The following is a 13,318-nucleotide window of genomic DNA, read 5'->3' as shown; positions in this document are numbered from 1 at the left end:
CAATCTCTTCTCTCTTCCGCTCTCATTTCCTCTCTCAATCTCTCCTTGGATGCTGCGAACACTTTGTATGCATGGTAGTTCCTCTCTGCCATTGCGGTGGTTTGGTTCTATCTTTGTGAAATTTTTCGTGTTACTGTATTTTACTTCTTGTTTTGGTTCACATTCTATTCTTGGTTTAGAATGTGTAACAAATCTAGATTTTGAAGAGGAACAAATGAAAGACAGTAGTGAAAATTATTAAGAGAATTAAAAAGCAAAGCAAAAGTGTGTAAGAAATCTGACAAAGTTTAAAAAAATTTACAGAAAGACAATAGAATGCGCTGCGTTTTCATTCTGAATGAACCGATCCAATGACCGAATATGATTTTAAAGATAGGAAAACGAAGCTTCAGTTAACGAATTAAGGAGGAGATTAAATACAGACAAATAGGAAAGGGTTTCCTAAAATCAGAACAGCTGCATTCCCTCAGTAGCAAAGGCATTTGTCCCTCATTGTTGTAGCATCTAGAGAAATTAACTTTATTCACTTGTTATTTTTCATTTTGAATGAAAAAGACTAAGAAATTGTCAAAAAACCACTGATTTATTGATAATTAGAAAGACCGGTTTCGGTTATTACACCATTGTCAATCTCTGATAAACTGACAATTTGACAATTTCTTAGTCTTTTTCATTCAATATGAATAATTACCACAATATCAACTTCTCAACTACACAAAAAGTGTTATTTTTCATCTTATTTATACATATTTTCAGCTTTCTATCATTTCCTCTTCGTTTATCTCCATCACATCCTTCTATATTCCAGTTTTCAATCACTTCCTCTTCGTTTTCCTCCATTACATCCCTCTCTCTATATCTTCATTCTCCTTCATTGATTTTCTTCTACATGCATCTTTTAATCCTCTTTTTCCTTCATTCATATCCTCATTGTTATCCTCCCTCCCCTCCCCAACACATATTTCCTTCTCCATTCTCATCCTCTTCTCTTTTTGAATCCTTGTCTTGTTGATGTTCTTCTCTTGCATGCTTGTTCTATGGTTGATCTATTCTCTTCCTCTATCTTATCCAATTTATCGGCCGCGTTTGAAACCAAGATCAGTCGACCTCCACCCCTTCTCAGCCTGCAGTCTACACAAACAAACCCCATTGTGTCCCCCCCCCCGGATCGTGAAAACTTTGCGTCCCAAAAAGACATTAAAAATCACTGCAAAGCCACAGCCGAGCAGTCACAGATCCCACAAAGTCCCTTCTCCTTTTCTCCTCCCCTCTCTATCCCTCCCTCTCTTTCTGTTTATCTGGTGTCTTTATCGCCTCGGGCTTCCCAATTAGATTTCAAATGATGTTGTGATAACTGCCGCCCGATAGTTACTTTGCTTTGCTCAAAGTCTTCAAAGTCGTCGAACCGCGACAAGCTTTTGTGAGAGAAGTCTCTCACTCCCTCTCTATCACTCACTCAGTCTCTCTCTCTCTCTCTTCTCTTTGTTCTACTCACTTTGTTTTTATGGTCGCTTTTCAAGTAGCGCCTATTTGCGAATTCAGTCTTCGCCAACACTCCTCCTCTTTGTACTTGAGCCGTGTAATTTTATGCACTCGAAAGAAGTTGAGGTAGGTCTGTAATAGGCTTGATGAGCAGTTGTCGTTTGTCGCATTAGCACTTCAATATGCCTGCTTTGTTTCACGAATTAAATTTGACAAAGTGGATAATATGTGGAATTAGTTTCAATAATTATTTTGATAATAATTATGTGAAAGATTGGCTTCATCATTTTAGGGGACTGAACATTAAAACGTTCGATTAATTAAACTACATAAAAAAATTCCAGTGACCTGATTCTAATAGCATTTTATCTTGTTTAGATTACATGTTCCTATGAGAACTGCACTTACGGCTCCAACTGTTTTTCAGCCTACTTGGTTGGCAAATGAATCAGATAATTTTGAATCTTGTTATGTTTTCTCAATTGGATCTATTTGACTTCATTTAGATCAATTGGAATCATGATTAATAGATTTTTGTTTTCATGAGATAATTGCATTTTTCTGGTTGTTGAGAGAGAATTATGTAAAAGATAAACGATATATATTGTATTGTTATATTGTATTCAATTATATAAATTATAATATATTAATGTATTATATAATTATATTACATTTTTTATTTATTTATTTTTTATATTGTATTATTTTTTTGTATTCGGTTTCTCATAACCGTGAAAAGCACTACATGACATCAGTTTTCTTTATATAATGTGAAATAACTTGAAACTGTGACTAATATCATGATAATAAAGACCGTGAAAAACACTACATGACAGGGCACTAACTGTATTTACCCTGGCGTTATAGCTTGAAGCTACAAATTGTTGGAGAGTGTACTGTTCTTGTAGTATGTGAACATAACTTTGAAAATCAACAAACCTAGTTGAAGCTGATTCAGCAGAGAGCAATCAGCATTGTTCAGATGGGAAGCAACGTCAGACAATAATATTTTGAAGTGAAAGGGACGTGATAATTTCAAGGAGACGTAATGATTTTGAGTAGATTATGAAGAAGAAGAAGAAGAAGAAGAAGAAAGAAAAGAAGAAGAACAAGATAAGAAGATGCAGATGATGTAAAAGATTCTGAAGGCGTAGAGATAAGAGAATCGGAGAATACAGAGATTGACTGAGAGGAATAATACTTATAAACTAAACGAAGAAGGAGAAGAGCTATGCCAAAAGCTCCAGTGTAATTTTAGGAACAGTAGCAGCAACACAGCAGCTTGTATTGTACTTTACTTGTTTTTGGGAGGGATGAAGACTCGGCAGCAAGTAATGTTGTAAGCACAGCAGAAGAAAAAGAAGAGGTGGAGGAGGAAGAAGAAGAAGAAGAAGAAGAAGAAGAAGAAGAAGAAGAAGAAGAAGAAAGAAAAGAAGAAGAACAAGATAAGAAGATGCAGATGATGTAAAAGATTCTGAAGGCGTAGAGATAAGAGAATCGGAGAATACAGAGATTGACTGAGAGGAATAATACTTATAAACTAAACGAAGAAGGAGAAGAGCTATGCCAAAAGCTCCAGTGTAATTTTAGGAACAGTAGCAGCAACACAGCAGCTTGTATTGTACTTTACTTGTTTTTGGGAGGGATGAAGACTCGGCAGCAAGTAATGTTGTAAGCACAGCAGAAGAAAAAGAAGAGGTGGAGGAGGAAGAAGAAGAAGAAGAAGAAGAAGAAGAAGAAGACGATGAGATGGAAGGGGGTGGTTACTTTAATTACATGGCCGTTGCTATAGCACAGACAGCATCCGGGTCGAAATGCATGAGAGGAATAGCAGAAAGGGGATGAAATGATGTCTAGAGGAGTAAGGGTTGTCTTCTATTGCTGTACTGTTCTACCATTTCTGCTCATTCCTTCTTCATTCTCTGCTGTATCATTCTCCCACTTTCATTAGACATTAGTCCTGTTTCTATTATTCACGCTTTTTTAGTTTCTATAATATTTTCATTATCATTTCTCTCTTTCTCTTTTGGTAGAGAGTTAATGGGAAGGATATTTTTAATATGCTTTCCAAAGAATGGACATTGATATGTGCAAAGCTCCGCCAATTTATGTAGATGCATTACAATATTATGATGTATAGTTATTCCAAATTGCTTTTTTCATATTATTGTACAGTTCAAAAATTATTTTTTAGTTTATGTTATGTAAATTCATCTAAAACTTTGCTGTGTTGTAAGCTATTGTTTAAGTGTAGAAGCCAGTATATATTGTAATCTACATAAATAAAGTACTCAATCAATCAATCAATCTCTTGATTGTTCCAGGTATCCTAATATTGATTACTGTTGTAATCTACATAAATAAAGTACTCAATCAATCAATCAATCTCTTGATTATTCCCAGTATCCTAATATTGATTACTGTGGTTTGTAGCACAATATTCATCTTAAAGTATTATTTTAAGAAATTTTTGTAGAAGTTTCCTAACGGAATTTTGAATTGGACTCTGACTTGAAGCTGGATAACTGATGAAGTAATGAATAATGTTTTGTTTACATAGTTCGCGTAACTTTGTAGTTTACAGTAGGTCTACTGTATTACATACAATTATCGAATTTGTATCACAAACTATCTAGAAATCAATGAATATGAGAATGGAATTCATCATTTCAACTGTATTTCTCCTCCATCTTGTTTTCAGTATTTCATTATTCACACGAAAAATTTGAAGCTAATTTGAATATGTGAGAAAACTACGAGAATCTTCAATCAAAATGTCATTCGTACATTGCTATAATCACTAGTAACTATATGGTTACTAGTAACCATCTAGTTACTAGTGACCATCAAACTATTAGTAACATAATGACCATCTCCAAAATTTCATAGCTGAAAAATTTGAGTGCCTGGTTCTCTATGAACACCGCGGAATCGCTTCCTGCAGCTGTAGATAGTGTGAAGATTGGTGCCATTGCCAACATGGAAGCCAATGATAGGCACATAAAGAAGAAGACCATCCGGACATTTGAATAGTAGTGAATGTGAAATTTGAGTAAATAGATATACTCCAAAATTTCCACGAGCTGTTTATTCTACACAACAGCAATGCCTACAAGCAAATACACTGCTTGTTTTAAACATTTTGCATAACATACAATAGAAGTAGGATGCTTGTATATTTCTATGCATGTACAGCAGGCATAAGGCTCGTAGGCTTGGAGCCATTAAACATTATAAGATGCCTCCTAATATTATTTCCACCCTTGCTCAAATATGGTATGAAATTCTCTCATCTTCTATCTTCATCATTATCGTCTTATTGTCCTTTCCTTCTCCTCTATGTTTCTCCTTGTTTTCTTCTTCATGCTTAGAAATTCTCTCATCTTCTATCTCCATCATTATCGTCTTCTTGTCCTTTCCTCCTCCTCTATGTTTCTCCTTGTATTCTTCTTCATGCTCTTCTTATTCCAGAACCATTACAATTCTAATTCCATCTACTCTTTCGTCCCGTTTTCATTCATTTTCTTCATCTTTCTCGATTGCTGAATGAATTTCTGAGCTTGCTTTCTCTTACACACTCTCTTCTTCCTCTTATTCCTCTCTTTCTTCTCTGACTCGGGTCGTAATTATCCATTTGAGTCTAACAATTATTAGTCTCGTCTGACAGCACTAGCAATAATGGCAGTGAATGCTTTTTATCACGACGCTATCATCCCTCCTATTAATTTAATCTTGCGTGCCAAGTAGGGCGATTTTGTGAGCATTCAAATCGGATATTATTTTGATTATGAGTACTTCAGAATGTCAATGAAAAACCATCCCTACTTCTCGATGGTTGATTTTATTGATCGTAAAACATGTTTGAAGTTTGTTGTTATGTTAGCTTTATATCATGGTAATTGCAGTTAATACAAAATTATGTTACTTGATTGAAATTGAACTTGCTTTCACTTCAATTGAAAACGGTGGAATAGCACATACAACATACTAGGATAGAATGATTCAGGAATGAGACGATGATGAAATTATAAAACAAAATGATCATGATGATGCTGAAGTAGAGGAGAAAATAATGAAGATCTTGGAAGAGAACAAAATAAGAATTTAAAGAAGAATGAAGATATAACGTCAGGAGAGAGGTTAAGGGATGAGTAGAGAAAATTGGCGCTAATTGAAAGAAGGACAAGAAGAATAATTAACGACAATAATATGATGATGTATAGTAAGAAATTAGTGAAGAAATTGTTGTAGAAGAATTCTGTTTAACAAAATCACATTAAAGTGAAAGGAAGGCGAGTTTGTAGAGCACAAGTGCTAATTAGAGAAGTAAAGAGAGGCATTTCAAGTGAGAGAGGGTGAAATATAAAACAGGTTATAGTCTATATATTTAATATACAATTAATAATTTGAAAATGTTTATATGTGTTGAAGAAGCAGGATTGGTAGAACACGTAAATGAGAAAAATTAGAGAGAAAAGTAGATCGGAGGAGTAAATGAAAGAAAAGTAGTAGAGAACTGGAAGTAAACAAAAACAACGGAAATGCGAAAAGCACAAAGAAGAAAAGGGAAAATTGAAACTTGGCTAGAGAATTAACAGCTTGTCGCTGTTTTGCCAGCAAGGGATCCGTTTGCGATCCTTCTTTTCTTTGGCCATACATTCGTTTTCCTTCCATTTCCCACTTTCCTTTGCTGGGTCAATTGTTTTCCTGTCTTTATAGGAGCAAGGGTGAAATATGGCTGGCCGGCATCCGGTGCATCTGAAGAAAGCACAAATTCGAGAAAACAAAGTCATCGGGCCACGAATTATTATGGCTGTCACAACTGAAGACAGCACGAAAAGGAGGAGGAAACACAGTCATCGACTAGGAGTTATTGCAGAGTTCACTCCTTTCTTCGATTTTTCCGACGTTTTTCGAGATGTTCTCCAGAAAGTTAAACGGACAACTTCCTTTTGAAAATAATGTTTTGAACTTCACAGTCGGTTAAACACCGTAGAGAAGTTTGCACTGTTGAAGGCCGATTGAAACCCATATGTCACCAAAGTTCTTCATAGCTTACATTCCTGTGAGATCTTGAGTTTTCTTGTAGTATGTCGATTTTCATCTTATAGTACTTTTGTTTGAAGATTTTTTCTAAACGTATGATAGTCAGTGTATCCATATTAGGTATATTTTGATTTAGATACAGGATTTATTCGTTTAAATAAAATTTTAATTAGTTGAAAAATGGAAAGTCAAATACATGTGCCGCTATCTAACATTTTTATCAGATCTAGGTTTCAAAACACTAGTGAAAAAAAACACTGTCTAAACTCAATAACATAACTTACAATTTAAAACATACTTTGAAAAATCAGGAATCAAGAAATAGACCATGTTCAAACTTGTAATTTCCCTGATTCTAATAAATATTCCAGATGGAATATATTTATATTCAAACTCTTTTTTCAGGATTTCCTCCACTCAAGTATTCAGTTTTCCATTTCCAGGTAAATTTAAATGTTTGTTAAAACAGTATTTCTAATATTTATTCAAAGCGTTTATGATCTATCTTGATTGAATTTTTTTAAGAACTTGTACAATTTGGTTGAACTTGATCTAATGTCAAAGCCAGTTTGCTGATAGTTGGATATCCTTCTGTCATTCTTGAGAGTCAAAGCCTATTTGTAGGTGACTGGAAATGATCTATACAATAAATTTCGATCATATTTTCAAAGTGTTGATACTAATCAGTTTAGGTGGTGAGTGACGGTTTTCCAAAGAGACGTATTTCGTTTTCGGCGTCAAATTGGATTGGTCGTTGCGGTATCAGTGTTTTCCCTCAACGATGAGCGACATCGACGACTTTGAGAACGAAAACGAGCGAGAGAGAGTGAGAGAGTGATTTGAGCTTGAGACAGCTTATCAGCTCGTTGTGTCGTCTCTATTCGCCTTTTAAGTTGTCAGCTGTCGTTAGGACAAGTCCAGGATTCTCGGTCTGGAGACACGCTGACTGCTATCGCTCAGGTTAGAAAATCTGTCTCATCTGTATGACGACCACGAGATTTGAAAAGTGTTCTTTTAAGTCTCATCTGATGAAAAGATATGATAATTTCAGATTGAGATTGAAATATTGAAAATAACTGAACAGTCGTGTCTTGAGAAGTTAGATACTTTTTCGCTCATAAGAGAATCAGAAATGATGTATCTGTTATGAGCTTTTATCCTTTGCAAGTTTTGTTTCATGATATAGTATATTGAAGTGCAGTTTAGTATAATCAGTAGCTTACTCATTCGACTAATTTGAATTCGTAAAATAAATAGCTATAATAATAAACTTCATTCCCAAAAAAAAACAATTTATACAAAATAATAATCAATTATCTAGAGTCTAAACTAAGAATTGAAACAGATTCAATCTCTGTAAGTTCTATAATCAGTCACCACGTAATCAATCATGAGTTTTCCGCTCACTGTCAACTTTGTCTCATTCTATTCCATAGAGGTGTCCAATCTCAATCCCATAGGAAATCAGTCGTACTTGTTGCAGGAATCACAAAATTTGACAAGTATCGATTGTGCAGCCATGTAGAAAGGGTTGTTACGGTTATACATTACTGAAGTACAGCTTTGTTAACTCACTAAATATTCAACTTCATAATTATTAGAGTTATTTAATAGCATAATGTTATCGAACAGGAATAATCAAACGAAATCCCTATCGTAATATTGCTACTTTATTTCCTATTACTATTCCTTCATCTAGGTACATCTTTCTTTTCTCTTTACTTATTTTCTCTCCTCCCTCCTCCCATATTATTCATCTTGTAATTTTTGTCTCTTTTTTGTTCCTGTTTTACCATTTTCCTCTCTTCCCATATTATCCATTTTGTCCATCTTGTAATTTTGCTCTTTTTGTTCCTGTTTTATCATTTTCATCTTCTTACTTGCTCTCTCTCCTTTTTCTCAATTATCTTAGCTCTAGCTTTTCGACATCCTTTTTCTCTCAGCTCATATTATTCATCTTTCTCTTCTATTCTCTTCTCTATTCTCATATACTTGTTGGTCTTCCTCTAGCAATTATCACTGCTTATCACGCTCTTCCACTTCCTCATTCATTCTATCTTTCTCATCCTTTTACTCTCTTTACACTTCACTCTTCCTTCCTCTCCTTAACTATTTCCATCCCATATTCTCCGTTCACATTTAATATTTATTCTCACACATTAAAAAAACAAAACAATTTCCTTCTTAATTCGTCTCAATTCTCACATTCTCTCTTCCACCCATTTCTTCTCATCTCGTGTCCTCCCTCATTTTTTCCCTCTCATCTTGTTCTATTTCTCTCTTTGCTCATAGCGCGACGCTTATTGGATTCATTAGTAGAAAGCAGAGCAGCCGTGCAGTCAGTCCTCTCTGTGTGCCGAGGCGTTGAGGATGTCAAACTGACAGATATCAGATACACCCTCCCCCCACCACCTTCAGATATTCCTCTCATCCCTTTGTCCCAACCCCCCCCCCGTTTGCTGCTGTCATGTCAGCTGATTTCCACCCCTTCGTCAACCACCCCTTACCCTACCATTCAGTTAGCGCACAGATTCGGCATATCAGCCTGAATCGCTCGTTAATTTTGACTGCTACTTGTTACTCACTGGCTACCAGAGGGACTATTGTCTTCCGTTTCACTCACATACTCGTTCTCTCTCTTTCTCTACATCTGTATTATTTATTGAAATTAATAGATTATCATGTTCAAAACATGATCGACACAAAAAAATTGTGTTGTACCCAATTGTCTAAAATAGACTCGTGATATTATTTTATAGACTCGTACGATTTTTTCTGTATCCTATTCCTCATACCAATAGCTTTTCTCCACATTCTCTCTTCTCATCAATCCAGGTTTTTGATATGTTTTTTAATTCCTCTCCTACTCCATTTTCTGCCAGTTTCAGTTGATACTCAGTCTTGCACTATCATTTACATGCACTATCTCTCATTTGTTGGTGGTTCCGTTTCTGCCACTTCAAATTTGTTACCCTGTTAGAATAATTATTTCGGTTCCCCTCACTTTTCTGTTTGCATATCTACCTTCTACATTCTTTCAACTCTTTCATTTGTTGAGTCTGATGTGTGATGTCTTAAAACTGGAGCAGTTTTGAAATGATTGTGTTGTAAAGTTTTCAGAATTATTAGTTCAAAAACGAATTTTCAGAATATAGAATACAAAATGCATTAGGTTTTAAACCATAGGTTTTATTCATTTGAAGGAGTCACTATGGCCAATAGACTATACCCACTAAGTAAGTTGAGAAACGTATATGTAGTATCCTAGTTATTGGCCATATGTAGGAGTCTAGGGGAACCTCGATAAGGTGAAATCCCCATCATGGATCTGGCGGAAGAATATGCACTTGCCGTGTCATAGTGGTAAGGGGGTAGGGGGTATATGTTTGCTGCAAAGTGCACATGTGTGTTATTTTAACGCAGTGAGTGTGCGTGCGTGCGAAATATTGGAAGGGTGGAGGAAAGAGCAGTGAGAGAGTGAGTGAGTAAGAGAGAGTGAGCGAACTGGCAGCAATCTAATCTTGGAGTACACTTAGCTGGATTGAAACTGTATGAATAATTCGTGCGAACCGTGGGTTCGTCCGGTTGTCCGCCCGGGGACATCAATATCCGATATTATTGCGGACCCTTCCCCCCACCCAACTCTTCGAATCTGACCAATCGGACTCTCTCTTTCTCTCACCTTCTCTGTTTGTCTCTCTCGGCATGCGCCGTTTATTATAGATTGTCGCTAACGCCTGTCGTGAGTTGCTGATGGCGGATAGCCACTCATTATCTGTTGGCTAATAGGCTTCCCGTCGGCGGGACACTCTCCATATTTATTGTATGCAATATGCACTCAGCCTGTATGCAATGCTCTTGCTGCTGTAGTCCATGTTTGTGTGTATCTTGGCGCAAGGACTGACGTGAAACTATTGCTTGGTTCTCGTGTTTACTCCTTGTAGTAGGTACTTCCTGAAAACTTATTTGAATAATCCACCAATTGTATTAATACTTTGTAAATAATTTTAGCTTATAGGCTTTTACTTTCCTTGCCCTATTACCATAGGTAAGGATAGTATTGCTTTCCGAAAAAAATTAAGGTACCGCAATTTATAAATTCCAGGTCCCCTGAGTCCAAAAAAGTGGTTTTTTGGTATTGGTCTGTATGTGTGTGTAAGAGTGTATTTGCGTCTGTGTAACACGATATCTCATCTCCCAATTTGAAATTTAGAACTTAAGGTCCTACCCCTATAAGGATCCGACTCGAACAATTTCGATCAAATGCAATTCAGGAAGGCGGCTAAAATGGCGAAAATGTTGTCAAAAACAGGGTTTTTCGCGATTTTCTCGAAAACGGCTCCAACGATTTTGATCAAATTTATACCTAAAATAGTCATTGATAAGCTCTATCAACTGCCATAATTATCTGTAAAAATTTCAAAGTATCTATGCAAAGTTTGATTTTAGATTCCCAATTATCAGGCTTCAGATATAAATTGAACAAAAAATTCCAAGTGGAAGAGATTGAGCTTGAAGAACAGCTGGCTCACATTTTTGAATAGTAGACTTGAGATGCGCGTGGACACTTTGGTCAGGTGGTCAATTTTCATAACGGGAAGGAAAGTTGTGTGAGTGCGCCACACCTAATTTTTTGTAATCATGTCTATATTTTGAATAAACTCCTCTGGACGTGTTGTACCTTCTACCAGAAAAAAACAAAAAACTACTACATTTTCAAGACAGAAGTTGGAAAGCACTGAGCAAAAAACTTTGGACTATTAGGATACCGGTACTAGAAAGCATTAAACATCTTTGAATATCTTTGTCTCTTATTTTCTACTACTTGAAAGTCCTATTACATCGAGTTACTGTGTGGTCGAATATATTCTTTGAATCCACTCACGACAGGATATTTCTAGGTTCTACAGTAAATTCAAGCCCTATGCCGGTTGTGAATATTCCTGAAGAACGTTTTACAATTCTGTTTCCTCATATGTAATGGATATATAATAATAATATCGCGTGACCTGGTTGGCTCAGGTCAGGTGTCAGAGTTTTCAGGTCGCACCTGATCAATTTGAGGTCCTCTGACAAGGCCTAAGGTCTGTTTTTAGGCAGCCGGGACCGACCGCCTATTGTAATGGATATTGAGTACCCGTAATTGACTCATTTCTTTTTTGAAACAAGCTATAAAAATCTATATCCATAATAATTGAATGCTAGACATACTTAACATTTTTAATTGTATTCACAATGCATTTACTGATGTATTCATTTTTGTTTCAGGTATGTTCAATGAATTGACCGATGTGGAATGCATTCTCTGAATGGTATGTGGATTTATCAATAATTTCCATGTTAGTGAATATCGCTCTGATTACTCATTTCAAAATATCTTTTCAGTTGTAGAAAAGCTAGTTAAGAGATAGATGTCAGTTGGCTGACACTACAACTTTGACACAGTCGACAGGCAAGATTTTTTGAACCCCCTTTTTTCGTTATCCCAATCCTGTCTCCTCCATTTCTTCAATTTCATTCCTTTCTCGTTCCCTTCTCTTTCCTGTTTTTCATCTTTTACTTTTTCTTCACCCTGTCTTTCTTCTTCATCTTTTCCTTCCTGTCTCTTCTTGTTGTTCTCCTTTTTCCTAGCTCCTCTGGCGGCGTTTTCAGCATGGCAGTCAGGCAGTGCCCGAAAACGTACAGAAGCCTATAAATCAAACATTTAATCTCGGGCTGAAGGAGCGGCAGAAGCAGAAACTATGTCGTTAGGGGAATTGATGCTGGGTGAGGAGGAGGAGCAGCCCGCCATGAGAAGATAGACTCCCGACTCCTGGATTTCCGGGCTCTCTTGCTTCCGGCCTTCTATTCCGTTCTATGTTCGCCTTTCTTCTTCTTCTTCTTCTTCTTCTTCTTCTTCTTCTTCTTCTTCTTCCTATTCTTTCCCTTTTTCTTCTTCTCCCTCTATATCTTTCCCTTCTTCTTTTTTCCTCTTTTCCTTCTTGTATTCCTCTTCGTTTTCTTCTTCTTCCTCTATTTCTTTCCCTTCTTTTTTCTTCTTCTTCTTTTTAGTCTTTTATTTCTTTTTTTTTGGTTTTCTTGTTGTCATTCACTTCGTTTTCTTCTTTTCTCCGCAATACTTCTTCAGATTTCATTCTTCTATCCGTTCTTCCCACTCCATTCCCTTCTTCCACTCCTTCATGCTCTTCATTTTCTTCGTCTCCTCTCCCTCTCTCTCTTATATAAAATATGTTCTACCTAATTCTATTTGTGACTTCAACTAATTTAATTTCACCAAGAAAAAAAATTAGTTCCAGTTCTGTAGATTATTGTAAGAATTATATCAGTTGTCCATTCAATTAAAGTTGACAGTTTGAAATTTATCTCATTATAGCAGTAAATTTTCCACTTTTCATCTACAGTAAAGCCCCGCACACATACATCGATTTTTGTTCGGACGATATTTTGCTGTCCTTATAAATACTATTAGGCTAAACAGATGATGTTTGTCAAGTTCCGTTTAATCTGATAGAATTCATAAGGACGGCAAAATATCGTACCAACAATCGATGTGTGTGTGTGCGAGGCTTAAATATTAAGGATGCGTACAGATATACACCCCGCGAACATGAGCAATTCACTTTTAATCAGCTGACTATATCTGTATTTTTACAGAAACGGTAAGATACAGATATAAAAAACTTGGAATCAGCTGATTAAAAGTGAATTGCTCATGTTCGCGGCGCGTAAATCTGTACGCACCTTTAGAAGTTGTGTGATAGCTGGTACAGAGTGATTTGTTCATACCTGG

The 13,318-nt window shown here is 36.1% G+C and overlaps 1 protein-coding gene and 1 long non-coding RNA gene across 2 annotated transcripts in view; both read left to right on the top strand.

Annotated features, from left to right (window-relative positions):
- The window catches only part of LOC120352283, a 50,827-nt gene extending 38,777 nt beyond the window's left edge, over window positions 1-12,050 (top strand). The window contains exon 3 of the long non-coding RNA XR_005571746.1: window positions 11,797-12,050. This is a non-coding gene — a long non-coding RNA (uncharacterized LOC120352283). The remainder of the gene's footprint in view (window positions 1-11,796) is intronic.
- The window catches only part of LOC111058456 (homeobox protein extradenticle), a 241,667-nt gene that overhangs the window by 114,689 nt on the left and 113,660 nt on the right, over window positions 1-13,318 (top strand). The gene's annotated exons all lie outside the window — the stretch shown is intronic.

This window comes from Nilaparvata lugens, chromosome 7 (genome assembly GCF_014356525.2).
Source record: "Nilaparvata lugens isolate BPH chromosome 7, ASM1435652v1, whole genome shotgun sequence".
NCBI lineage: Eukaryota > Metazoa > Arthropoda > Insecta > Hemiptera > Delphacidae > Nilaparvata > Nilaparvata lugens.
Note: the sequence above shows the minus strand (reverse complement) of the source record. Positions and strands in the feature narration are given on the sequence as shown.